General features: G+C 44.2%; 1 long non-coding RNA gene across 7 annotated transcripts in view; it reads right to left on the bottom strand.

Annotated features, from left to right (window-relative positions):
• Positions 1–238: 238 nt before the first annotated feature.
• The window catches only part of LOC123000918 (uncharacterized), a 94,690-nt gene continuing 67,296 nt past the window's right edge, over positions 239–27,632 (bottom strand). For 6 of the 7 annotated variants that reach the window (XR_008957388.1, XR_008957383.1, XR_008957385.1 and 3 more), the window contains 2 exons: positions 17,295–18,684; positions 239–5,818 (listed from right to left, as the gene is read on the bottom strand). This is a non-coding gene — a long non-coding RNA (uncharacterized LOC123000918). Of the gene's footprint in view, positions 5,819–14,542; positions 14,644–17,294; positions 18,685–27,632 lie in introns of those variants that run through there. The other variant, XR_008957387.1, reaches the window with a different exon arrangement.

Below are 27,632 nucleotides of genomic sequence, written 5' to 3'. Positions count from 1 at the left end.
ATTTTTATTTAAAATGTTGATATGTTAGTTATAACTTACTTGGAGTTTCTTTTTACATTTTAATTAATTATTTTTGATATTTAAAATATTTTGGAAGAAATATTTTTGAAAGTGTATATGGAAAGTAGTTTTAACTTTAAAATTCTTTACATTTACTTTTATTTACTGTTTTAATGAAAACATATTCAAATTTTATATATTTGGAATGCAAATGAACAATTTGCTTTAGAATTCTTTAGATCAGTGCTGTCCAGTAAAATTTACTGCTATGATGGAAATGTTCCACTCATGCTACTAAAATTGTAGTCACTAGACACATGTGGCTATTGAGCATGCGAAATGTGGTTAGTACAACTGAGGAATTTTAACATTAATTTTATTTTTATTACATTTTAATCGATTTAAATTCAAATATCCACATGTGACTAGTGGCTATTACATTGGACATCACATTTTTATTTTTTTATTTATAATAATTTTTATTATATTATGTTAGTCACCATACAGTACATCCCTAGTTTTTTATGTAAACTTCCATGATTCATTACTTGCGTATAACACCCAGTGCACCATGCAAAACAGAAGGGCGAATGAACCATGAGAGACTATGGACTCTGGAAACAAACTGAGGGCACATATTGCATGGACATCACATTTTTAGATCATTGAGAATGGAAATGAAAATAAATCTAGATGATAATAGAAAAGGCATGGAAAGATCTAAGAAAATAACGTTTGAAGAGAATGAGAAATAAAGAGGTGATCTGCCTAATTCTTTAAGATAGGAATAATGCAAGTGAACGAATTGATTTGCACACAGCAGCGCCTCTATATGATTATGTGAACTGCAAGGAAAAGCTGGAAAAACAATCAATACGATAAAACAAAGACAGAACAAAAAATGCTTGAACGTTAGTATGAAGTTAGCATGAAGAACCATAATGATGGTTCTTGTGGCACAAATGTAGCAATCTTTTCAAGAAAATTTCTGTATCTAGGAGAAATTATTTGGAATGAGGTATTGGGAATATCCCAAACATGGAGACAGATAAAAAGTAACAGAATGAATTTTTATTATTTGGGTGACAATTTCAATATGAGACTATTAACTAAATGGGCACAGGGCGCCTGGGGGTCTCAGTCAGTTAAGCATCTGCCTTCGGCTCAGGGCATGATCCCAGGGTCCTGGAATTGAGCCCCACATTGGGCTCCCTGCTCAGAGGGGAGCTTGCTTCTCCCTACCTCTTTCCCTCTGCTAGTGTTCTCTCTTTCTCACTCACTCTTTCTCTCAAATAAATAAAATCTTTAAAAAAAATAAATGGGTAATAAAGTGCAAAAAAATGTAAAATTTTAAAAAGCAAATATTGCCCAGTACAACTCGATTGCTCCAAGGCATATTGGGCAATGACTATTTATGTCATTGAACTATACTAGATAGGAAAACAAGGATGTCAAAATTAATTTTATTGGTTTTACATCTCTTATGAGAAAGAACAAGTTTCGATTTAAATTAAAAACTAAGAAAGCAATTTTCAGCTTTTGGCTTTTATTTAAAAGATTGCCACTTGTATGCCTTCTTTAGACATATAGAAATAAAATTAATTTTGGAGGAAAATAAAATTAATTTTGAATTCATCCTATCCCCTGTTATTTGGTATGAATTATTGCTTGCTGTTAAAATTGTTAGCAAACTATTACAACAGAACAGATCAAAGCTTGACTTTTTCACTTTTAAAGGTATATTTATTTAAAGAAAATGTTCTTTCTAAATCGAAAACCACTGTGTCAATATGCAATATAAGCTGTATTCCAATAAAATGTAGTAAAATCTTAAGAAAAAAATTAGGAGAGAGAGGATTCATATGTAAATAATCCCAAAACTAACTACAGAATCCATTTTCTGGCTATGATAGATCAAGGTATGGCCTCTGTTAAAGAAAAATCACCATAAATGTAGCAATATACTGCTATATTCATTTTTTGCTATAATACTCCAGCATTAAAAAAAAAATACTGGAGAAAAACTGAACTCTGAATGTCCGTGAAAATTGTGATGTAGGGAATAGAGATGTGTAATTGCTTTCTATGATATTGATACTGTATAATATACGATCCATAAAAATGCTAAAAAGTAGTATGTAAGACTTATTGGTTCGTTTTTAATCTATGTATTGCTTCAATAATTTTATTAACAATTCCAGATGTTGCTATCTGACGCAAGGGGCCAAATGAGCTAATCTGGTGGAAAGACCTAGAATTTCTTTCCGAGAGCTAGAAAAATAGGATTCCTGAAAGACACACATCCAGGTCTTTAAGGGTGGGGAAAGAGTATTTTTGGGTTTTATCATGATGATTTGCTTTTTACTGTTGACTTTGATACTTACTAAGAACCCAGATGGCTACACTTCTATGAGCTCAAAGAAGTCTGGGTCGCCCAACTGCTACAATGCTCTGCAGGGCTAACTCCCAGAACTGATCGACAAGGAGACCTACCTGGGAAAGACAGGCAGTGACTGGGTGTCTAGCAAACATTTGAAAACAAGACCAGAACTTTTTCCCACTTGGATTCCTTAAACACGGTCTTCCTGATTTTTAAGCCCTCATTCATTTTAAGGGCATTAATTGTGCACATGACAATCTTTCCACTACACACACACACACACACACACACACACACACACGCACGCATCATTGTGCATGAGACAGGTGACACATGACAGAGCTCATGAGGTCTATCTTTCAAGGGAAAATTATATCTATATCCATATCTGTATCCATCTCCAACTCCATATTCATATCTATAGCTTCATGTCCCGAGTCTTTCTGATTTTCAAGTACGTAATTTCAAACTTATTACCAGTGAAAGAAATCTAAACTGGACCTGTATTTGAAAACCAGAGTAAGAAAAGGAGCATATCTAATGTTTAGCTTCTCTGACATGACTGTTCGGTGCAACACACCTTTTGTTAAGGTGTTTTTCTTTTAAGCATCTGATTAACATAAAATTTTTATATTATACAAAAATGTAATACCATGATTATGGAAATAAAAAGCCACCCACAAGCTTACTATCTTTAAAATCATCTATTTTCATTCTTTTCCAAAAAAGCATATTTTTTCACAGTGTTAGACAGGCAACACAAATATAATTTTGCGTTCTAATCTTTTCCGTAAGGATCGCACGATGAACCATTCCAATGCGGTCTTTCGAATGACCTACTTGAATGGCTTCAAAATATGACTTTAGTGATTACATTGTCATTTATATCAGCATTCCAAAATTATTATGGGAAATTTACATTATTTTCAGTTCACGTCTATTAGCTATAATACCTCTTTGGCCACGTTTCCGCCATCCCTTTTCCTAGTCTCGGATTATTTTCTTAAAATAAATCTCCAGTAGTGGAATTGTTGGGTCAAAAGAGATAGGAACTTGATGAAATCGTTGGTTGTTACCCTCCTTTATTTATAAACACAGCCTCCTCCCTCATTTAAGCAAACTAACTTACTAGTTTACCAACTCACTAATTAACTAGCTCAGTGTCCTAGTTTCTTGGTTTGTTTCTGTTCACATCCAACTGGCTCACGGAATCCCTTGAATTTGCTCCTTCCTGACCATGAATGTCTGGTTCACACATCTTGACACAAATAAGTTGCAGTGATAACTTTTTGCCCCGAAGCTTGATCACTTCAGTGATCTATTGTCTGGCTTCAAGGAATTCCCCATCTGCAAAAGTGTCCATGAGACACAGTTTCAGTGATTGCGAAAGAAGCATACTGATAAGACAGGTAAAGGCTGGGCTCCTGGCCATCTGCTCTATCTCTTCCCAATTACGTCTCTGCCAAGGCATCTTGGGCTCAGCCATCAGCCTGTCCCACCAGCTCTTGCCAAAGTGCAGGCATCCGTGTGACTGTGGACACAGGCAGTTATCATATACCCACTCCACCTGGAACTGGCCTAGATCCCATAAGGGACCTATTGGACACTCAGATGTAATCTTTACCCTCAAGAACTCTCTAGGCTGAAGAGATAAGATACATATGCTCTAAGAATATAGCTGAGAGTCTATGATTCCACAGAGGTTCAGAAGCGATGAATAACATCATGAGCCCTAAGCTCTGGCTAGAAGGACAGACAGGAATAAAAGAGGCAGAAAAGAGTGAGGAGGACATTCAGTTTGGAGGCATTCATTTTTCATCATCCAATCAATAAGCAGCTACCACATTGCAGGCTCTGAGCTAGGTTCTAGGCACACATAGAGGAGTTAGGTGGCATCCCAGTTCTTTAGGAGATGACAGTCCTGTGGGAGAGATGCTCATAAGCAGATCATCACCTTATGGCATAGTGCACGCTGTCACAGAGGAATTGACAAAGTGATGTTAATGCAATGGCCAGATCTGCCTGTGAGAGACCAAATGTCCAATGGAACAGCAAAGTTCCCTCCAGACCAAAGGGATCTGCACTATTTTATGAAGACCATGTGAACCAAATGGGGAGGTAGCAGTGGTAGAGGAGGAAGAAGACTCTGCTTTCAGCCTAAAGACCTGGGTTTGCACCTGACTCTACTCCCTCAAAGCTCCGTGATTATGATCAGGTTCCTCAAAGTCTCTGAGGCTCAGTTTTGTCACATGTAAAACAAGGATCCTAGTACTTCTGCAGGAACTGCTGGGAGATTGAAAGAGAAAGGAGGTGATAAAGGGCCAAGTAAAAGAATGTATTCTTATCATCACCCTTATTGATGTCATCACATATGAAAGCACTTTGGGAATTCTCTGGCCCAGTACAAAGAAGCAAAGTTATTGGTGTGATAACTAAATTATTCCCACAATTACCTGTCCTTGTCTCCAGCTCTTAGATCTGGAAACAAAAGGGTGTGACTACAAAGGAGCGGGCTTTGGTCCTGCTACCCACCCCATCGTTTTTCTTCCCGTAGATCCCACCCTGTGAGGCCTCGGAATGTTCGCTTTGCATCTATTAGTCCTCCTGGACATGATTATTAGCCTTTCTTCTCTCTAAGGAAATTAAATCACATAGTGTCCACTAAACATAAGGATGTTTAAAGTGCACGGAGGGTTGGCCACACGCCCGGAGTCACCTACTCACCTAGACATTACTGCTCAGGCCATTTATTTTATAATTTCCCACAAGAAACTGTGGCAATAGTCAGAGATAACAGAAGTGACAGATGAGTCAAGGAGAGAGGTTGACTCAGAGGCAACCATCTCAGCCCCCCCAACTGGCATCACTGTGCTTGCTGGCTTCCACAGAGATTCATATTTTTGTTTGAATATTGCTTTAAGGAGATTAAAGGATCTGTATTCCTGGAAGCCTCCTTCCCTGTTTCTTCCCTGGAGCCCTTCAGATCATGCTCCAATTCATTCCTTTGTAATGAGAAGAACTCACATGCCTTGGGAATTTATCCTGTGCCGGGGATTGTCTTATCTTTTACACTCATCTTATTTACTCCTCAACACCACTGCACGGGTACACTGGTTACGCCTGCTTCACAGATGAGGAAACTGCCGTAAAGAAAGGTGAGCTAACGTGAGTCCAGGAATGACGAGCAGAGCTGGACATGGGTTGTCTAACTCCAGAGCCCATGCCCCTGATGATTCTTGGATTCTGCCTCCTTGGGATAGGAAAGCCTGGAACCTCCATGACAAGCTCAGTCACCTTAACTGTGAGTCAAGGCTGAAGACTGGCTTAGGACTGGCTTCTCGTAAAGCAGGAACTATGGAGGAGTGGAACTTAGCTGATGGATGGTCTAGGCAGTCTTCTTCCTGTGCAGGGAACATGTCCTACATAGCTCCTGCTGCTCTGAGAAAAGAGAAAAGAGAAGAAGAGTGAGAAGCAGAGAAAAGAGAACCACATTTTTGGAAGAGGAAGAACCAAGTTGTTTAATGACTCCCTTCAGACTCCACCTCCCTGCTTTCCTTGCGCAACATTTTCTTTCCTTGAGAAAATGCGGTGGAGTTTATCACCCCGAACACAACTTGGATCATACTTCCCGCTACTTAGGAGCCTCCAGTAATGGTTTCCCATGGCCACAATCAGCAAGCCTCCGAACTTTTTTAAGCCTACTGGTAAAAAAGATTTGGCTGTGCACCCAAATGGTTTTATAATATGTGTGTGTGCATGTGTGCAAAACCATGCCATATATAATGCACATTATAAAAATAAAGCCAAACAAATTATAAAAGAAGAGATACATATGAAATAAAGAATACAATGTATGCTAATCTTCATAACGTCATACTATCTTTCCTACCATCACAAGATACCATCGACACTCCAGGCAGAGTTCATCATTAATAATAGTGAACATGAACTCATATTTCAAGTACTTTTCCTGAGAATTTTGATTTTTTTTTTTTTTTTTTTTTTGGCCTACTGCTTGCTATATCTGATTAGGTCATCGTTGGCTTTAACCCCTGAAATGTGGCCAGTGGAACGCCAGGAATAGGAGAAAAGTCAGCTCTGCCATTTTCTTGTTGTTTGCTTGGTTCTTTGCAGGAATTTTTAAAAACCATTGTCCTTTTGTCAGGGTTTATTTAGTTAAATCTAGGTGAGGAATCCATAAAGTAAAGAAGCCAGCTAAATGAAAACATCAGTACGAATACCTCCCGGTCTCTCCAGGACATAGAATCCCCACCCATCCCTCAGAATGAGCTTAGCTGGAGATGTGATGTGAAGTCATTTGATGTGGAGAACCAGCAAGGGTCCCATTATCAATCTATATAGGAAATAATAGAACTTTTAAACTTATTTTATGTAAATAAAAGTAAATATAAATGAAGATTTCAGTATGATTTGCACACTCTCCTGGAAGCATGCACACCTCATTGGGAAACCCCTTATCTACCAAGATCAGATTCTTTAGCCTTCCACGACTGGCCATCTACTCCAGCCATCACCAATCCCTCCCACCCATTGCTAGGACTGCTCCCTCAGTGCATGGTACATATAGCTGGTCATCTTTCTTTGAAAACTCTCTTTCCCCAGGCCTTTGCTCTGACTGTTCCCTCTGTTTGGAACACCTTGTTTTCCATTACAATCTTTCAAAATTTTACTCCTCCATAGAGGCTCATCTCAGCCTCCACCTCCTGTGTGAAATAATAACAATATCGACTAACATTTTTTTGACCTCTTACTACATGCTGGACAATGTAGTATCTCATTTAACGTTCACAACAATTCCAGGAGATGGATGCTATTATGAGACAGCTCGGAGATCACACAGCTAGGAAGTGAGGGAGCCAGGAACCAAACCCATGAGGACTCCAGATCCCCACACTCTTTCACTGTATGTGTGCTTTAATTTCATTTGACTTGTTCAAACAGGTAAACCTAACACGAAACTCTCCCCCTCTTCCTACTCGTGGGGAGATGGAATTAGTCTTTTCCTCTTCAAGTTTCCACAGCAACTTTTTTGAAAGTATCACGAAGGATTACTTCACCCTGCCATATAGTGCTGTTACGTGTGCATACCTCTCCTATCCCCAGACGCACTGTGAGCTGTTTGGCCAAGGGACCACGTTCGATCCTTCGCAGCACATAGCAGAGACATAGTAAACACAGTCATGGAATGAATGAATGAATGAATGAATGAATGAATGAGTGAATGGAAGAATAAATGCGTGGGTGAAAAACAAACAAACAGAGGTCCCAGGTTGGGTACGATTCCTTTAGACCGTAACTTGACATTCTCCTAGTGGCCTGACATACAAATTGTAAAGATGTATGAGTGTAGGACTATAATATATGACAAAGATTTCAAAATGGAAGACAAGAGTTCTATTTCCCGACATTTGTAGAAGCATTTCAGAGTTATGTTGTATTCTTTAATATATATGGACTGGATGATAAAGACTCAAACTTGTGTTTATGTAATCCAACTTTCCAAACAACCAAGTGCAGTAAAAAACTGTCACCTTACAAAGTAGCACTTGATATCTTGGACGACTGGAAAAGGATTTATTGGGCAGATAATTCTAAAGGTGACAATAGTTAATGAAGTTTACAGAAGAAACTTGAGCCCATTTAATTCTGAAAATAATGTGTGCGCACACACACACACACACACACACCCATGCACACACACATGCACACCTTTCCCCACAGTTTAGGAATTTGTCTTTCTCCATCTTACTGACTCATAAGGGTGACATGACTTGCCCAATAATCACGTAATCAAGCAGTGACAGAGCCCATCCCCAAACCCAGGCTTTTGGACTCAAATCCCTTAATCTTTTCCCACTCTGTTCCTGAAACATAAAATGCACCCTAGAATGTCCAACATTTGAGCTATCAGAAACTCTTAGCCATGGGCATAGAATAAATCATCTCCTTTTGAGTGTTTTTTTGAAATGCCGCTCTGTGTGAGTCTGCAGGCTTGAGGATCGTGCATGGCAGGGAGGGACTAGTGGCTTCTAATCCCTAGATGACTAAACAGAAGCCCAGTCCATCTGTGATAAATATTCCTTCCAAGGGCCACAGGTGTGCACGGCAGAGCAAGCACCTTTCTTTTCCGCCTCAGTGCAGAAACCATCATAGAAGCATTTCATCCTCCACTCAGTCAATTAATCCATCCTTCCTTTTTAAATTTTCTTATTAATGTTTGACTGTGTGCTTATGAGGAGGGGCAAGAAATAGCTCTCTGACTGATAAGCTGCATTGTAAAATGGACTGGAAGCCAGTCACCAAGTGGAGTCACAGATATGAATCATAGATACGAGGGAGGGCCTCATTCCTAGTCCTCAAAGGCTGGAAGAGACAAAGGCAGAGCCCAACACCTCAGTGTCACCTTTTCCACTTCCCTGAACATGGCATCCACACGACAACAATGGCTTCTTGAAGGATAGGCCATGGAAGCCATCCTCAAGTACATCATGTATATGAAAAGTGTGGAAATGGAGGTAGGAACTAGATACCCTTTGGGGTATCCCTAGAGGACAGGACTGGAGGCAAGGCGTGAAATTAAAAGCAACCAGCTTTCGGGATACCCAGTTGGCTCCGTCGGTTATGCATCTGCCTTCAGCTTGGCTCATGATCCCTGCTCAGTGGGGAGTCTGCTTCTCCCTCTGCCTCTCCTCCGGCTTGTTCTCTCTCTCTCTCTCTTTCACTCACTCTCTCTTAAATAAATAATTAAATCTTTAAAAAAAATGCAACCAGCTTTCTACTCATCTTTCTAACAGAGATGGATAACAGAGAAATGGAATAGTGAGCTTGCGGTCATAGGAAGCATTCAAGCAGAGGCTGGGCCATCCTTCCTTGAGAGTGGTGTAGAGAGCATATATTTAGAGAGTGGAGGGTTTGGCTAGATCACTGCTAAAATACCTTCCAGCAATGGCATTTTGTGTTCCTCCAAATATTCCACACTTGAATGCCTTGGGAGATGGGTTCAGACAAAACTCATCTGTTCCGTAATACTTGGCCACAGTACAATGCCTGCTGCCTGGTCACAAAGCATTTCATAGACAGCTGTTACCACCCCTATTTCAGAAATGTGGTGAAAAGGGAATTCAGAGACAGGTGAGGGGCCTGCCACCACGTGAGCAGGTGGGAAGAGGCCCCCAGCTCCAGAGCTGCCCAGTTCCTGAGCCTACACACTTCTCATCTTAACTCAGTGATTTGAAACCACATGCAATAATCCCACCACCCCTGGGAATGCTTTGTTTATCCCTCCTAGGTTATAAAATCATACAATCTCGGTGTTTAAATAGTCTTTGAACTTATGGATTTTACAGGAAAGTAATGTTTCCCACTGACTCCATTTGAGAACTAGAAAATGCAATGAGCCCCATGGAATCCTAGGGAATTCTGTCTGGGCTCAGGGGTAAATAGGGCAAAAGTCACAGCCAAGTCTCCTGCCAGCTTCTCCCAGGGAAGCATGGGGCCAGTCTTTACAGAACGAAAAGGCTGAGTTCCAGGAGTGGGAAATGTAATACGGTTTGTGAAGGTTGCAAGCATTTGGAGCTACAAGAAACAATAACGGTACAACTAGGAGTAATCTTTCTCTTGAAAGGTCTTTGTATTTCATAGACAGGGAAGCAGCAGGGCTTAGGAGAAAACCAGGAACTGGGAATCAGTAAACCGGGGCCACCACTGATATGCTGTGTGATCTCTGGAGGACACACAACCTCCCCAAGTCTTGGCTTTCCTCACAAGGATGACGATTTCCACCCAGGATTGATTGGAGGACCAGATGAGATTGTGGAGATGAAGTATGTTGTATCTGGTAATGTTGCTAACATGATCATGCCTGCTTTATGTGCTTTTTCAGAAGCGAGTTGATATTATAAGTATTCTCTATTTCCAGAAGTGGAAACCAAAGCATGGTGAAGTGAAGGAACATGGGTCCCATTCTGTAGTGCAAGGACCAAGAGAAGAGGTCTCCAGTGGTTGGCCACGGCATGGTACTTTCTCTCCTTCTGAGAACTACACCATTACATAACTGTCTGAGACAGTGCCTCAGACCGCAGAGATTCCCTTCTGCCCATCTGCGCCAGGCACACATATCCTGGCACGGAATCAGGAAGATGGCCACTTTCACATCAACTGGGCAGCCCCAACACCTACCTTTCTCCTCTCCACCTCCACTGTGCACCCCCTCTCTGCTATTGGGCAAAGCATGCATGCTCCGATACCACCTTACACCAGGGAAGTAATCTCTGGCCTCTGTCTGGTTCTCTGCCCTTAGAGAATGTCCCAGCCATCTACCCTTTCTGAGTCCTCAAAGCATTCTCCCTTCTGCTTCTCCACCAGTGTGGCCTCTTCTGTGAAGTTCTCTAATCATGGGCTTCCCCAACACCCACCCTCCCACTATCATCTTTACCTCAGAAAATGAAATAAAGAAATTCAAGTGACTCATCTGTCCACATAGCTGGAGGGGAGAAGCAGAAAGTGCAGAAGCCATCACAGAACGATGCCTATTTCTGCAGGCCTCTTGACTGCTTCCTATGATCCGCTGAGCTTCACGAAAGGAAAGATAGAAGAATCGGAGTGCTGCCATATTGTCTCCAAAAGCAGCCAGCGTGAACATGAAGTAGGATTTCCGCCTTCCCAAGACGCAGGGTGGATCCCACCTCACGTGATCAAACGGGGCTCCGCAGCCGGCTGGGCAGCCTTGGGAGAGATGCCTACCTGGTCAGCACCACCGAGCCTCAGCCGCTCCCCCTGGCCAGGGGTTCCCCACACCTCAGTGCCACCCTCCCCAAGGCCTGCGACCCCACTCCACGTCAGCCCTCTGGACACACCGCAGTGTCTACTGGGGGCACTCAGCAGGGAGCCAACAGGGGGTGCCTTCTCGGGACACACAGCCCGTTGGCAGCACTGGGCTTGACAGACCCCAAATTCTGTACTCTTGAGCTGGCTGGAGGCCTGCCTGACCAGTGTGCATGATGAGGGAGAGTCAGAGTCGGGGGAGAGTCAGAGTCAACCAGAGGGAGACTCTGCTTTAGTCCGCTTTACGTACTGGGCATCCGCCTGAGACTGCATTAGGAAAACACAAAACACACAAGACAAAAACACAAAAACACACTGCAATTACTAACAAAAAATAGAGACTAACCTTGAAAGCCCCCACTGGTCTAGCCCAGTGTTCCTCAAACTTGAGTGGACCTGAGATCTCCCAGAGGGCCAGATAAAACACGAATGGCTAGGACCCTCCCCAGGGTTGCTGATTCAGAATTTTGGGGTGAGGCTGATGTTCTGTATTTCTAACAAACTCTCAGCAACCCCAATTTTGCTGTTTTGGGGGATGAACTTTAAGAACCATGATCTAGCCCAAATTTCCCTTTCAGAGCCAAGAGAGGTGATTCCTCCCAGGTGTCTTAACCAGTTGGAGGTGAACTAGAGTAGAGCCCCAGTCTCTGACAGTCCCCACACTTCCTCTTCCAGGGCTTGTCCATCACACCCCACACCTGCTCTGGCACTACAGGGCCCTGGGCAGAGAAGGCCACTTAGATCTGGGCTCTCGAGCAGCTTTACCCCTAGGACATGATCAAAGGAGAGCATTCCTAACTCAGAGACCATGCTGAGCCTGTCTGTGTCCCCAGTTTGGGAAGTTGCATCATGCCCCCAGCACATCAGGGTGGTAGCTTCCCCAGACTGCACTTGTCCGTGCCATCACTGAGCCTTCTACGATCACATTCCTGTATTCTCTCTCCCAACACATCCTTACTGAGAGCGGCTGGGTGCGAGGCACTATCCTAACTTCTGAGATCCATAGATTTCTGAGGGAGAGGTTCTTCCTGGCCCTTAAGGACTTCACAGGGAGGAAAACCAAGCCTAATCAAGTTGTTACCTCGTGAAGGGCAAGAGGGGAGTGGCTCAGGTGAGTAAGGGAGAGGTGTAAGGAGGGTTTCATCAAGTAAGCAGGCAGATGTTAGCAGACAAGGGATATGGGGTAGAGAAGACATGTTCAATGCAAGGATAAAATAGTAAGAAACGTTGATCGAATATCTACTGTACATCAACGCTTTCCATACTTCTTTTATCTTCAGAACCATCCCTGCAAGAGGTGCCATTATAACATCTTCATTTATGGATCAGAAAACTAAAGCTCAGAGAGGTTATACAACTTACCCAAAGCCACACAGCTACTCACACTTAGGTTCTCTGACCCCAGAGCCTGATCTCTTAGGTACTGTGCCATCTTACCGCTCTCAGCAAGGAACGGGCTTGCACCAGTCTAGAGGGCCACAGGTTTACCGAAGTCCTGGATAGATGTGTGTGTGTGGAGGGAGTAGTTGGAAAGATAGGCTAGGGCTTTGTTGAGGGGCTTGACTGCAGGTGGAGTCATTTGAGCCTAACTCAGGAGACTGCCAGGGTCACTGAAGGGTTTAGCAAGAGAGAGACGCATGGCACAACAGTGTGGTAGGGAAATCCCTCTGATAGCAGTGGGCAGGTTGGGTTGGAAAGGGGAGGCCCTGGTGATCAGAAGATCACACTGAAGGCCACTGCTGAATTTCAGAAGCAAGAACATGAGCACCTGGCTTGGAGCGGGGTGGCAGACACAGAGGGAGACTCAGGGGCAGGTGCTCTTCTCACCACTGTCATCGCAAATATTTCTTGACCCCTGGTGACATGCTTTACCCATATTAACTCATTTAATCCTACCAGGAGCTTTTGCATCAGATCCCTCTCCTATGACATTTCTTGGCCCTCCTTTATCTCTATGGATGCATCCCCACACCTGGCAGAGTTCCTGTTTGAGGGATCAAACCTGAAACTTCTTCCTTGAATATATAGGCATTATGGGTTGAGACAATTTAGGATCAAGAAATCATGATCAGTCTCAGAACTTTTTATTCTCTTGATTTTACAGCCAAGAAAGCTGAGGCCTAGAGAAGCCCATGAACTTGGCTTTGTCCCCTCTAGGACTCGGCAGAAGCTGGACCAGAAGCAAGGAAGTCTTCCCTAGATTTCCACCATGCTTTGGTCCTCCCGCTTCCTGGGGCCAGACCAGAGGCCTTGCAGCTGTGGTGGGTGCCAGGTGGCATCTCACTCACCAGGCTGGAGGGCGCCTGAGGACCCTGCGGTCAGCATCAGGCTGGATGCCCATCCCCCACACGGGCACTGCGGGCCCAGGGCACAGGGACTGAGTGAAGGCAGCACGTGCGATGGAAGGGACAAGAATGCAGTGACTCAGGCCCACATTGGAGCATTGTTCTCAGCTGTCTGGGGGGCATCCCGGCCTGGACGAGGCAGCTGCTATCTTCACTTTGTTGGAGAGTCACTCTAGACCCAGGGAGTTGACACCGTAAGAGCAGAGGAGAGCGAGATGGGCTGCACCCAGGAGACACTGGGCGGAAGATACAGTGCCCACTGCGGAGTTAGAAAACAGCTCACGTCTCAGCTCTGCTCTGGCCCTTGCCACGGCTGTGACCTTGAACATGATCTCACCTAAACCTGATGAGCCTCACCCCTCTCATCTGTTTATGGGTGCAATATCTTGGAGATGTGCCAAGTGGCCAGTAGACTAATGCATTAAAAAAAAAAAAGGCTTTTGCAAACCTAGAGAATTCTACTCATGTGTTTTAGTCCGTTCAGGCTGCTATAACAAAGCCCCACAGACTGGGGGCTTATAAGGAGCAAAATCGTATTTCTCACAGTTCTGGCAGCTGGGAAGTCCAAGATCAAAGCACCAGCATGGTCGAGCTCCACTGAGAGCTCACTTTCTGGTTCACAGCTGACGCCTTCTCACTGAGTCTTCCCATGGTGGAAGCCCAAGGTATCTCCCGGCAACCTCCTTTGTAAGATCACTAAGCCCGTTCATGGGAACTTCTCCTCATGACCTAACCACTTCCCGAAGGCCCCATCTCCCAGGAGCATCCCCTTGGGGGTTATGATTTTGACATGAATTTTGATACTATTATCATTATTAATGTTAAGAGTGATATCCTTAAACATTCTTAAAGGAAACATGGTGGTGAAATGTGAGCTTGTCTCCATGAAGGGTATGTTTGAATCCTCTGTACTGTTTTTGTAACCCTTATGTAAATTTGAAATTACTTCAAAATAAAATGTTTAAAAAAAGAATAAGAGTTAAGGAAATCCTCTTTAATTCAGCCAGGTTCGCCACGAAGCAGGCATACTTCGGTGAATGAGAGAATGTTCTCTGCCCTTCCGAAGCTTGTGTCCTACCAGGTAGAAACAAATATTACACAATGCAAGGAACGTGGTGTGTCTTTTGTGTTAGAAGGTGTTAAGTCTAAAGTGGGGTGAAGTACAGTAGCAGAAGGGGAGTAAAAGTCCCAGGTTCGGGGCAGTGGGGAGGGACTTGCTGATGTATCAATGGTCAAGGAAGGTCTTACGGAGAAGGTGAAATCCGAGCAGACTTGAAGGAGAGGAGGGGGTTAAGGACCAGCTAGGTGGACATAGCATGTCAGGGGAGGGCAAGCGATTACTCTAGGAACAGCCAGGAGACCAGCCACGGTGATCCGCGGGGGCCGGGGAGGGTTAGAGGAGACAAGGTCAGAGCCAGGTCCTGCAGGGCCTGGTAGGCTATTTTGAGGATTGGGATTTCTCTGAGAGAAATGGACACCAAGGCAGGGATTTCAACAGAACAGTGAAAGCATTCGATGTACATTTCGAAAGGGTCATTCTCATTTTGAGTTTTGAATATACTGAGAAGCTCCAGGGAAGGAGACCAGGCAGAAGGTGACTGTGACCATCCAGGGAGGGACAGCTGCAGGCGGCGAGAGGTGATTAGATTCTGGATATGGATTTTAACGGTGGAGCCAACACAATTTCCTTAAGCCACATGCAATCTCTAGAGCCCCTTCCAGTCCTAAATCCTTTGACTGCACTAGAATCTCTCATCACCTCCATAAACTTTCCCACCAAGCATGGGGACAGAGATAACTGTGCTCCTTTTTAAGATAAATCCAAATCCTCCCAATGGTTCTGTTTCTTGACATGAATATTAAGCCCACGTGGAAGCTGTGACTTCCATTCCGTGGCCCAAGGTTTTTGGGGTGATGTTGACTCAGCCCTGTTCCATGCCCAAGTATAAATACAGCATGAGAGAAATAAGGAAGAAAAGGCTGTCTTTCCTTCCATGAGAAGAACTGTCGAGCCCAGAGGCCACCCCAGCGGGACAATAATGAGGCTAGAAGTGTCGATGAAAGGGAAGTCTGCATAAGAAGGTAGATTCCCTCTGAAATGCCCGGGCCCCTGAGAACAAACTCCCTTCTTGTCACTGTTTCTGACTGAGGCAAATGTGTATGATCCGTCCTCTGGACAATCCTGATAACTGGCTACCTGCTTCCCCTGACCCAGGGTGCCCCCCTCAAACCTTCCCTCTGCATTGCCACCAGACATGCAGTCCCCAAGCACAGGGAGGATGGCATCGTCTTGCTCTTGACCTGTTCTCGCACACCAGTATCTACGCCAGGCCAGAGCTTTAAGAAGGACTTTCCTCCTAAGAAAACCACCCCTGCTCTCCCAGATGCCCCAGGTGGTGATAGAGGACATCCAGTTGGGGCAAGAGACTGAATTCAATTTTGAGGCATTGCATTCTCTTGACCTCAATTCCACCTGGGCGATGCGGCCTTCTTCACTTCCTGCCCTAATTGCTGTGCAGTATTACTGTGGGTTGTTACACAGCTCCCACCTTCCACCCCAGACCTGGATGCCATCCAAGGGCAGGTAAAAATATTCCTCCCTTCACATAAATTGTCAGAGTCTGGAAGAAACCTGCTCAAGAAACAGATAGCATCACTGTGGTCCATCCAGTGATTTTGGCCTATCCCCACCCAGAACCTTGTTCTTTGGAATTGGTCACCTTGTTGGTTGTTCTTCCTTCAACTGCTCCTTTCTTGACTTCATTTTCTAAGACTCGGGCTGAGAGTTTTGGTCTAGAATCATGGAGGATCATAAAACATTTCCAATGGAGGGAACTCAAAAGCCACCTTTTTTTTTTTTTCTAAGCAGTAAAACCTCCTCCCTTTTATCCCCTAAACACACCTGACCTAGATTCCCAATATATACAGTATGTAAAGGCAAAGTGCCTTTGGTTGAAGAGGTATATGGGGCCCTAGTCTGCTTGCCCTCCTCCCCACCCCAGTGGTGCAGAGGCCAAGCTGCCACACCCATTTGCCCCTAATTTGTTCATTTTCAATTTAGAAATGATCGTTGTTGAGGCCTAGAGACTTATCTCAAATCATTCAATGAATCAAAACAAGAGGACAGATTAGGACCCTGGTTCCTGATGTTCAGCTCAGATGCTTTAAGGACACAGACATTATTAGGTCATCGGGTGCAAAGGACTCTGGGTCTTGACTTTGGAGTGCTAAGAGAGTTGTGGAGTAGCCGGCTGTAGTCACCCCACCAGCTCCCAGAGCCAAGGGCACACACCTCTCAGCTCCACTTTCAGTGAGTTCATGTCGAAAACTTGAAATTGGCCATGGTGGGAAATTGGCAAATACTATAAATTAGGGCTTCCCCTTTCCAGGAGAACTGATTAAACACCACAGGCTTGGGTGTAGGCAGTCTGGTTTACCAGGTCCTGAAATAGACCTTCTTGCAAAATATGACTCTTGCTTCTTAGTCTTGAAAGATTTCAGGGAATAGTCCTGAAACGTGAGCATGCAAGGAGAGCTTTGGGATGGTCCCATCCAGGCGAGACCGACTGAAATGCCTAAAGCACCAGTCAGTAAAGTAAATGGGCCACGTAAGCCCGTTGGGTGGCAGAAAACAGAGAATGATGAGGAACATGGTGGAAAACCCCACAACATTCGAATCAGCAACAACAGTGTATGAGTGTATGAGCCAGGGCAGCCATACTTACGAGGGTTCTAAACTGGGTGGCTCAAACAACCGGGCCTGGCAGAGTTTCTTCTTTTGAGGGTGTGAGGGAGGGATCTGTTTCAAGCCTTCCTCCTTGGTTTGTAGATGGCTGTCTACAAGATCACGTGGCATTCTCTCTGTATGCTTGTCTGTTTAAGATGGACACCAGTCATGTTGCATTAGAACCCATCCCAGCGATCCCATTTTAACTTGATTTTCTCTTTGAAAAGGCCCCATCTCCAAATAAGGTCACATTCTGAGAGACAAAGGATTAGGACTTCACCACAAAAATTTTTGGGGGGGACACAATTCAATCCCTAACATACAAGCACAACCAAAACAAACCTGGGAATCACAGCCAGACTGCTGACTTTCCCGAGGCTAGTCCATTTGCTAAATTTTGCAGGTGTGGAAACTAAAAGTCTCAGAGGGAAATCAGTAGCTCTCCAAAGGTCATGGGGGGAGAAAGGCAGAGGCGTGCCTTCTGGCTCCAGCCAGGGGCTTTTTCTCTTCCATTTGTCTGCCTCCTCTGATTTGAGGTTGTTTCGCCCATACGTGTATGTCCTTTCAGCAGTCTTGGAAAGCTGGTAGGCAGCCTGAGGGTCAGGCCATATCTGGTGCCCATCTCCAAATGCCCCACAGCTCACCGCATGAGTGAAACACACAGCAGATTCTCAGAAAATCCATGTGGAATGCCATCAACCTCAACTCTCTGTCCTTGGCTGAGGTTCTGCCTGCTCCTGGGCTCCACGCTGATTTCTAGCCCCTGCAGCATGGGTTGGCCTTATATGCTTTGAGGTCTTTTTTTTTTTCAGTAGTGCTTTCTTGCTATAGACCAACAATGTGAGGCTAGAGAGAATGGGCAGCGGGACTTCAGGATTCTCCCACTCTTGAAAGCGACTACGAGAACAAGTCAGACAATGTGGTTCAAATCCCAGACCTACTGCATCAAACATCTACTCTACAGGGTGACCACTCACCCTCTCTGAGCCTCATTTTTCTTATCTGAAAATTGGGGGTCACTAATACTTAGCTCATTCAATAACTCATTTATTTGCTCTTTCAACCAGGCCATCTGTGTGGTTAGAACCTCCCCGTCCACTGGGCTCTTCGCTGTGAAAATCCATGGCCCCTGTCCTCTTGAAACTTGCCCTTGAATGAGGAAAGCAGAGTGCCCTCAGTGTTATAGTCTGCGATCATGTGTGCCGGAGTGAGCTTTGGAGACTGAGGGGATGTGCGGTGGGAAAACCAAGGCAGGCTTGGGTCCAACCTGAATCTTGAAGGGGAAGATATGTCCAGGTGAAGTGTAGAGTGAGAGAGGCAAGTGTCACTGAGGGAGCAGCAGGGATCCAGAAAAACATGCTGGGCTTAGGAGTCCTATGTCCAAAGACCTAGATGGGAGAGAGCATGGGGGGAGAATTAAGGAGGTAACGAGACAGCATATGGAGAAATTACATCATGTAATGCCTGCCACAGAGTGAATACTCAGTAAGGGTCACTTGCTTTCTTCTTCTCACAACATACCTACATATTTTATTTTCTCAAATCCCAGACCAAGAGATGCAGACACAAGATAGAAAAACATACTTTAGAAATATGACTCGAAAGCTACTGGAATCCATGTTCTCGTTTACAGTATTTTAAATGAGGCATACTTATATATTGGAAAGCCTGCATTATATTTTTTAGAAACATGGAAGAAAATTGTTGTCAATATATTTGTGTATGTGTATTTTTTTTTGTTAAGAAACAATCACTCTTGCTTGTCCACATGAGGAATTTACTACTTGCTGCCTTGAGTGAACACAAATGTTATTGTTTGTTCTGTACCTTCTAATTATCTTCATACACCTTTCACTCTTTGATCGTTCCAGGCTTTTCACTTCAGAATTCTTGGCCCAGCTGGTGACTGGGCTGCGGAAACTTTCTGAAGCATCAGACTGCAGGAAATCCACTCAGGGACTCAGTTAATGAAAACACGAATAAGAGCAACAATCTTAAAGATAGACACCAACCTGAGGAGTGATGGGGAGGTGGGTGGGGGTTGGGCATTAAGGAGGCCACTCGTTATGATGAGCACTGGGTGTTATATGTAAGGGATGAATCATTAAATTCTACACCTGAAACCAATTTTACCATATGTGTTAACTAACTAGAATTTAAATAAAAACTTGAAATTAAAAAAAAAAAAAAAGGAATGAGAGCCAAAACCTCCGAGAAAGCTCTAATGCATATGTGGTTTTCTTTTTCTTGGAAATTTTTTTTGTAATGTATGTGCCCGTGGAAAATACATCCCCTCTCTTTTCCTTTCTTTTCTTAAATTAATTAACCAATTTAATTGGTTAATGGAATTTTTAGAGAAAACAGTCTCTCAAGTCTTATCAATAATCATGTAATGAAAATAAAAATATTTCTATTCATAAAGAAAATCCCCTCTTCTCAAAGCAATTTTGGCTTATATTGCGCAAAATAATGTTACCGTCTTGACTGATTCATTGTCTGGTAACAGGATACCAGTGTGAATAGAGACAAGAGGAGGTAGAAAAACCAAGAAAGAATTTGATAGGCATTCAGTATTTTTCCAAGATATGCACATCAGCACTGAGTGTATTCCTTCCTCCTGCCCTCCCTCCCTTCCTCCTTTCCTTTCTTCCTTCCTTCTTCCTTCCTTCCTTCCCTCTTTACTTTTTTCAATAAAACATCTCACTGACAATTTCTATCTGTGCAGTACTTGCCAATTATAATGTGCATCACCATTTCTTTTGCTCCACACTATACCATAAGGAAGGTAGTTCTTATTTTTATCATCATTTTCACTTTGCAGTGACATAAACTTGTCCAAGATTGTGTAGGTTGTGTGTGACCGATTAAAAGATCACTCCAAATCCTGGCCTCTTTTTATCAGCCTAGATTTCTTCTCTCATTATATCCACCCAGGCAAGCTCTGAGATCTCCTCCAGCTCTGACATTTGGGAGAATAAAAGCTTTATGAGGGTGAGATCTTGCCTGTGTGGTTCAACTTTCAATCTCCATCACTTAGCGCAGAGGCGGGGAAGTCCAAGGAGTTCAATAAATAATTTTTTTAATTAAATTGAGGTCCATGTCCTTTACCCCTTTTATAGACTCAAGAGTTAATGCTGAAGGGATTACTGGTTGAGTGATACTAAGCAGCCGGTGCCCAAGAAGGTGACAAACTAAACCCTATATGACACCAAGGATATACAGAGTTACACACAGCTGTGCTACAACAGCGAACACAGCACCCACCAGAGTGGAGAGATTTCTATCTCATACAGACATCACCACTGCCCGTGATGTGGGGGTTGGGATGGGGAGACTGGCGGGACATCCCCCGGCTTCCATTCTTGGGTCTTCCTTTCCCTAACAACATCACGATAGGATACTGGAGCTCTGAGGGTTTCCTATAATTTGGTCTGAAAAATTCACTGGGTTTTTCCGGCCTCGTGGTACTTCCTCGTTAAAGCTTTAGCTTCTCAAATTGGTAAGCATTTAATTTCAGTTACAAAATTAGTGGCTTATTGGTATGACATATTAAACTGGTAATCTGCTAATGAACAACCTATTATAATTTACACAGCATTTTCACAAGACAAGCATTTTATAGAGAAGGAAGGAAGGAAGATCAGTAGAGCTAAGTGTTTTGCCCCAGATCACACAACCAATAATTTATAACACCAGATTCAGGCCTTCTAACTCAATAGGCTCAAGTCATTCCATTATGACACTCCCACTGTGACACTGGTACTGTCTACCAAGCAATCCATGAAAATCATGGGCTGGAAGGAATCAGGGACACCTACTTGCTCCTACTCAGGATATTTCCCATATTCATGATGGATTCTAAAAACATAGCCTACTCTATCCCAGTCCCCCTTCCCCAGTCCTCCTTAGTAGGTCTGCAGTGATGAGGGTTGGTGGTAGCAAGGTCTGTGAATTCCTAGGGTAGAGTCACAGGACTTCGCTTCTGAGTATCTTCCCTTCCTGTCACCTTTATGAGAACGTTCTCCAGACATGTACCGTCAGCATATAAAAAAATAAGTTCATCATATTCCCCCCAAACTTTCTCCTTCTTCTGTGGTCCTCAGCCCTGGTCATGGCATGCCCACCTTCCTAGATGCCTATATCGGTAACCCAGAAGTCATCCTAAGCTCATCTCCCTCACTTTCCCTACTGAGTCACCCTCCAGTCCCTAAGATGGGTTGATTCTTCCTCTGAAATCTTTCTTCAGTCTGTGTCTCCTTTCTGACCCTAATGCCACTTTTAAGTCCCCATCATGTCCCACTGGGTTTCTGCAATAGTGTCCCAACTGTTCCCTCCACCGGCATCTCTATGAAATGAAGAGGGTGATGTCTGCCTCTGCTCTGTATATTGTGAAAGGATGGGCCAATGTCGAATGCTCTACAACTCTTTCCAAGAACAGACAGTGGACAATGCCAATGTGTGGTTCTCTTCCCTTGCCAACTTCCTCCCCACCTTGCTCTGTTCACATTTTTCTTCAAAGAAACCACACTGATGAAAAACAGTTGGCCATTCTAAAGTAAGACTCTGCCCCGTCAGTAGAAAGTGGCATTCTGGCTCCATCAGGGGCAAGATCACCGGCGACAGCACCTCGGAGGAGGCAGACATGACTCAAAACACATTACACTGCCTGCTGGGCAGGGATGGAGCTCCCCCAGGGCAGCTGTCTGCAAATGAACCCCAAACATTTGCCTGCCACCTTCCAAGGGAACACACAGTCTGCTCTCAATCTGTGTTTTTACCACTCTGTCCACAATCTCCTGCTTTCTGGGGAGCTACTCCACAGCAGGAACCAGGTGAGGAGGAAAGAGCACCAGACATGAAGCCAGAAGGCCCCTAGCACCACAGCTGACCCCCTTCACCCCTTATTTCCTCACCTGGTAAATAAGGATAAGGAGCCTCACCAAACTGACCTCCTGGGTCACAGTGAGAATTAAAAATCACGTAACATATTGAAGTCAATGTGTGAGGGAGCTAGGGAAGACATTGGTTTTGGAGTCAGAAGAAACAGGATTTAAGTCCAAGCTATGCTAATCACTGTCAGATCTGGGCCCAGACACTAAGCTCTCTGAACCTCAGTATCTTCATCTATTGAATGTAACATCCTTCACGCAGGGCTCATGCAGGTGAGACAATGCCTAGGAATCGTAAAGCATGCACATACATGGTGTGACAATATTATTCTAGTGCATATGGAGTGCTTTCTAGAGCGTTGTATCATCCCAGGGTTCTTTTCACAGCCTAGCCCTGCATCTTGCTCTTCAGAGGTGCTCACTGGGAGTCTGCTGTCTGGGACTTCCTCACCTGCTGGGGAAAGCATGCCCCTGGGGTGTGTGCGTGATGCAGGGCTGGAAACTCCCCATGGAAGTGATCCTGGCTTGTCTGGAGATGGCCTTTTGCTGTGGGTGGTCTGGTCAAAACAATAGTTAAGTATGAATCAGGCTCCGGCAATGGTGCAAGGACCAAAAAGACAAGGCAGGTCCTTCCAGGGTGGGATCCCTTACCGAATGCCCAGGAGCATTTTGGGTGGGATTGGCTGTTTTTCCGTGAGTGTGTTTCATGCGCGTGTTTGAGTGGTGTGTGTGTGCGCGTGTGTGCGTGCGTGTGTGCGCGCTTGAGACGAGCAGACAGTAGCAGCCTGTCTTTGACCTGCTCAGAGTCTCCAGCCAACTCAGCCAGCTTTCGATGGAAGTAGGGAAGAGTAAGTAGTGGGAGCGCTGTTCTGGGACCTGCTCTGTCTCTGCAGGGCTGGGCCTCAGTCACATCACTCCCCCCTCTGAGCCTCAGTTTCCCTTCCTGGAGAGCTAGAGCCGCCTCACTGAAGGCTGTGCACGTCACAGCTGGTGGTAAGGAGCAGAAAGCCATCTGTGAGAGCAGGAGAGTCCCTGTCTTGCTGCAGGGATGCTGTAAGAAGAAGGATCCATTTCTGCTGGCGGCACCTGCCACAAAAGGTTTGCTTCCACAGCTTCTGGGGACTGTGCTTGCCGTGTCGTACTGGGACTCACTGAATATAAAAGGCAATGTGACCAGGACTCTTAATTGTTTGTGGATCAAAAGTGAATAAGTAGGACGCTGCGGCCTAAAGACAATGTAAAGAAAACTGTGATTTAAAATTGGTAGGACTATAAAAAAATAAAAGAATGCTAAGGAGGTAAGCTTAACCTAGTAATGAGAATAAACCAGAAGAAAGGCTGCTAGGCTCCGGGCTCAGGATGCCCGTGTTTTTGCCGCTCTTGTGTTTATAGTCTGACCTGTAAGCTCCCTGAGGACCCAAGCATCTTTTGCTTAGAATTGCGTGTCACTGGCCTGGCACAGACTACGAAGCCGTTTAAAAGTATGTATTTGTTGGCATATTGGCACCACAATACATCCACAATACATCATTGTGGGTTACAAAAGCAAGCAGTATGAACAATATGTATATATTTCCATAGAAAAAAAGCTGGAAAGGTATTAACATTGTTATATTTAACAGTCTTATCTTTGCATGATGTCATTGCAAGTTACTTTAATTTTTTTCCTTTTTTATTTCTACTCTGTAAATTTCTACATGTAACACACATTACTTGTATAATTTTAAAGTTCAAAATGTACATATAAATACATAACTATATTTTCAATACCTCGTTATGTTTGTTTTTTTAATTTCCCTTTGGATGATCACAGAAAACTGTAAAAGAGAGATGAGGGAAATAAAATGTAATTTCATATAAAAATAAAAATTTTGCAAAAACTGGCTTCTCGAAACAATAATGGAGGCTGGTTTGGTTCCCAGGCACTCACAGAGCACAGTTCAACCTGCGACCCTAACACACAGCAGGAATTAGGAAAGTCTTCATGCTCTCTACCTGCTACTTTGGATCAAGCTGAAAAGAACTCAAACACTAAAAATAGAGTCCTGCTCACCAAACCTCAGGACATATACACTTTGGATCATTACAGCGCCTTAAAGATCTTTTACAGTTTTAAAATGTCAAGGGCACATTATAACATTTTATAGAAATGTTTGTATGAAAGAACGCTAAGCTGTCTACATTTGCTTAGTTATATTTCTGTGAAAACTCATTTTTTAAAGAAAGACCAAATTCAGACAATGTAAACACAGAACTAAGTCCCTTATTTTAAAGCATTGCTTCGTTTTATGATTTTGGGAAAAAAAAAAGTGGAAGTAGTGAATGATGGTCCACCAGTAATTAAAATAATTTCTAAATTTCCTTGGGATTCCAGAAAATGATAAGCAAAAGATAATAAAGAAACACATGCTCATATACTATGCTGTTGTTAGGAACGTAAATAGACCCAAAGTTCCTGAAGCATGACTTGGAAATACATATGTCCAATTTTAAAAGTGTCATTGTCTTAGTTCTACCAAGTCTATTTTAAGAATTTCTTCCAGAAAGAACCAGAGATCCAGAGACATGTATCTCACTATCATTGGTGATGTGAAAAAAAATTAAAAGGAGTTACAAAATTGTCCAACAGGAAGAAATGAGTTGAAGGGATATACCAGGAGAACAGAATAATCAGGCAAGCATTCCAAACATCCCACGGAGGGGCGTTTGGGTGGCACAGTCGGTGAAGCAATCGACTCTTGGACTCGGCTCAGGACGCATCTCAGGGTCCTGAGATCGAGCCCAGCTTGGGCTACCTCTGAGTGAGAAGTCTGCTTGAGTTTCTCTCTCCCTCTCCCTCTGCCCTTCCCCCTGCTTGCTCTCTCTCTCTCAAATAAATAAATAAATCTTTAAAAAAAATCCTACGGAATTGTATTTAGTGTGAGGGGAAAAAAGTTTCGTTGGAACGTACGATTACTAGATTACCAAAAAGAACGTGCCTAGAATTACATTTATCTAAAAAGACCTTGAAGAGTGCAAACCAAAACCTTGACAAAGGTTGTTTCTAGGTCATGGAATTATGGGTAGTCTTAATTCCTGTACATTTCTTTTAACATCTAAAGTTTTGATAATTAACATATATTACTTTGAAGTTAACGACTATTCAAAATACATGGCAGGCAACATCGTGAGGCACTCTTCACTTTGGGTTCAGTTGAAGATAGAATTTGCCTCCGCCATAGGCAAGTTGTTTTGACCACATCTGCAAACATACTCACTCCTCTTCCACTGCCCCCCGCCAGCCATGATGTATAGACACATTTCTCAGTGCGATCCTGGTTCCTGGCACTAAATGCATGTGCACGCATGCATGCCCACACGCACAGGCATGCACACACATGCACGCGTGCACACCCACGCGGGGCCGGTTGCACTTGGCAGGAGGAGCAGTGCCCAGGCCCCCAGGAGGCCTCCTCCAGCCCCAGCCGGCCTCACTCTCTGTGGGCCCTTAGGCAGGGTATGCCCCTTCTCTGCGCCTCAATGTCATCTAATAAAGAAGTGAACTGGACTAGAATGTCTCCAGCGGCCCTCTGTGCCGGTGGTATTTTATTCCAGGGAAAAACCTAGATCAGAGGAAGATTTCTAAGGGGAAGGAAAAGAAATCTCCTTAGCGATTCTGTCCACAACCTTTGGGCCTCTTTTCCTCTTTGGATTTGACATGGAAAAGGAGCTCGTGAAGCCCCAGTTTGCAGACTTGGGGATGTGACAGGGACTGTTTTGGAAAGCTAGCTCTCAGAAGAAATGGGAAGAATGAAAAGGGTTTATAAGCACGGGCTAAAGCGTCAGGAAGGTTAGGACATGCCGTGGGCTGGGCGACAGGATCTTACTTCCAGCAGGGCCCCAGGTGGGCACACTCTGGACCCGTGAGGCCGGGTGCCGTGGGGCTCAGTAAAGTCTGTGCAAGGAGGGGGGTTGCTGTGCTGGGGCTGGGGCGCTGGCTCTCGGCTGACTCCCCTGCTTCCGCGCTGGCCGGCTTGGCTCTGGGCCTCATCTCAAGTCCCTGGTATGCCATGAGAATGGGAAGGATCTCCCTTTCTAGAGCCTCAGGTCCCTCATCTGTGAAATGAAAGTTTGGACTAGACCAATTCGGAAGTCCTCCCCCCAAGTCTGGTGCTGAATAAAAGCCTTGACCATGATAAACCCTCTCGTGGTTTGGCTTATGCAGAATCGGCAGAGTACGGACACCGGACATGAACAATGCATTAACTGGTCCGAGGGTTCGCTCTTCTTATGTGAATGCCGGAACCCTCCAAGTTGCAGAAAGCTTCCAGAGCTTCACCTCCCTTCCTCCTGTGTCCTAGAAGAGTAATAGAGGCATTTGACGTAACTAGTGTAGTAATTCATTTCTGCTCCTTACCATTTTTCCCACATATTTCTATTTTCTCTCCCTTTCTTTCCTACTTTCTTTATTTCTTCTTCTTCTTCTTTAATTTTTGGTGTGTCATACATACGATACAGGTCGTAATTTCCCTGTGTCTCTTCTGGATAGGGGACCAGGCAACACCCAATGTCATATTGAACAATAGCCTCTACTGCCCGAGATACTCTGATTTGAAATCCAAACTTGAATTTTTATTCTAGTTTGACACCTAGACATTGACAATCACACTGAAAATTAAATGTGGGTCCCAGTCCATGTTTAGTACATGGACAAAGGAAAGTTTTGAGGTCACATTTTATCGTTACATATAAAGAGTGAAGTGTTAAACACTAATTGTATGCCTGGCACCTGTGTGGGACTTCTTCCCTCTGGCCAGGCTCAGCCCTCCAGTCCTCGGGTAGAGACGGCTCCACCCCGGGTGAGGCATCAGCCTGGGCTGGGGAGAAAAGCAGGCTCTTCTGGTGGTGAACTGCGTTGCCAGTATTTACTGCTCCCAGAGAGCATGCCAATGGCTTTCGGGTGACACATAATTTGGTAAGTAATTAGGTCTCTTGTCCACTAACAAGACCTTGACTGTGGACCCTTCATAGTCTTCCCTTCCAGTCTGCGAAGGATGGCATGCAAGGATCCTAGACTCCAAAGCTTCCATTTTCGTCAGCCTTCCAGCAACTTTGTAGGAAAGTCATTTTCTCCTCAGATGAAGTAGGCGGGTCGTTCATTCATTCATTCATTCTGGCACCAGGGTTTGGGAGAAGGTGGGGATTTGCTCGTTGAAGAGCTCACCACACAGCGGGGAAGAGAGCTAGCCCTGGACCAGGCTGCCTGGCTGTATGAGTCCTGGGGCTTTCTCTTCCTAGCTGGGACAGCATGGGCACATCACGTCACTATTCTGTGTCTGCTCGCCTTGTCCCTAAAATGGAAATAATGATAACAATCCAAACCTCCTCAGGTTGTTGTAAGGATTAAGTGAGTGCTCAAAGTAGTGCCTGGCACAAGGTAAGCATGCGACCCATGTCAGCTCTCCGTT

Source organism: Ursus arctos, unplaced genomic scaffold, assembly GCF_023065955.2.
Source record: "Ursus arctos isolate Adak ecotype North America unplaced genomic scaffold, UrsArc2.0 scaffold_4, whole genome shotgun sequence".
Taxonomy (NCBI): domain Eukaryota; kingdom Metazoa; phylum Chordata; class Mammalia; order Carnivora; family Ursidae; genus Ursus; species Ursus arctos.
The sequence above is the reverse complement of the archived record's forward strand: the minus strand, read 5'-3'. Positions and strand labels throughout refer to the sequence as shown.